Here is a 1,588-nt window from a genome sequence, read left to right on the forward strand (position 1 = left end):
CACTTTCATCAACTTTTATGGACTCGTAGCTACTTTCAGCACCATCTTTGTTGCTCTGCTTTTAATCGTTTACACTTACATCAAGATTTTGATGGTGTGTTTTTCTGGGTCCAGACAGACCCGACAGAAAGCCCTCAACACGTGCACGCCTCATCTGGCGTCCATCTTGAACTTCTCCTTCGCCGGCAGCTTCGAGACGTCACAGAGCAGATTTAACATGAGCTACCTGCCCAACGTGCTGCGGGTTTTCCTGTCCTTGTATTTCCTAACAGTCCAGCCTCTTTTTAATCCTCTCATGTACGGCCTGAAAATGTCCAAAATCCGCAACATTTGTAAAAACTTGATACTAAATGTTCTCCACTGACATGAAGCTGCTTAAATTAGAAACTTTAAATGTTTATTGGTTTTATAAAATGTTAAGATAAACACTTTGAGTCTAGTTTTCAGTTTGTCTCACTTTAATTAATCAAAATTAATTTATGTGGAAGGTAAGAGATGCAGGTGGCACGGTGGTGAAGTGGTTAGAACTGTTTCCTCTCAGCTAGAAGGTCATAGGTCCCACTCCCAGCCTGGAGGTAGGATCTTTGGGGGCGGCCATGACGGGAAACAAAAAAGAAAAGCATGCTGGGTAATAAATCAAACAACGTGTGCACAGAGATAACATTTAAACTCCACTCAGAAACATCCGCAGGCCAAGATGTGATCCTGCATCCTTCTTGTTGAGATGCAGCAGCTCCACCACGACACCCAAATATCTGATTATTTTCAGATTAATTTGTTCATTGAATAATTATTTATATTTGCTGTGGGATGTTATTTTACGTTAATGCAGGAACCCCAGGGTGATATTCACAGGTGGAGCAGGTGAGGTCAGACATGAGCTGCAGCTCAGAACAGGAAGTACATGGATAAAAAAAAACAGATTAAATAAGAACAATAACTTTATTTAGCTCACACTGGGGAAATCCTCACACTACACTGATGGACGTTAACAGAAAACCAAAGTCAAGAACTGTAAATTTAAAATTTAAATGTAATCACACAATATAAGTATTAAGAGAAACACAGTGATATTTGACAACTAATGGAAACAGAGGTTTCACACACTGTCAAGATTTTCATGAACATGTTTGCTGATGGGACGAAGGACCTTCAGGAACATTCTGACCTGCACTGTGGATGTTGCAGCCTGAAAGGACAGTTCAGAGTCCTGACAGTGTCATGTAGGGGACAGGTTCTGTTGTCTGTGATGGATGTCACCTCAGAGGGGTCCAGAGGGTGGTCCAAGACTGAACTGGCTCTCCTGACCAGCTCGTTGTCTCCTCCTGTCCCTCTCAGCAGCCGCTCTCCCAGAATAAAACGACACCGATGCCCCCAGTGTTTTCAGCAGAGTCCAGCTCAGTCCAAATGACCTCCGTCTCATCAGCAAATGGAGGCGACGCCGGCCATTTTTGTCCACTGCATTTGTGTTAATGGACCAGTCAGGTGGGCAGCACGGTGGCGCAACTGGTAGAGCTGCTGCCTCTCAGCAAGCAGGTCCCTGGTTCAAACCCCGGTCCAGGGGCCTTTCTGGGTGGAGTTTGCATGT

This window comes from Nematolebias whitei, chromosome 6 (genome assembly GCF_014905685.2).
Source record: "Nematolebias whitei isolate Nwh7 chromosome 6, NemWhi1, whole genome shotgun sequence".
In the NCBI taxonomy this organism is placed as follows: Eukaryota; Metazoa; Chordata; class Actinopteri; order Cyprinodontiformes; family Rivulidae; genus Nematolebias; species Nematolebias whitei.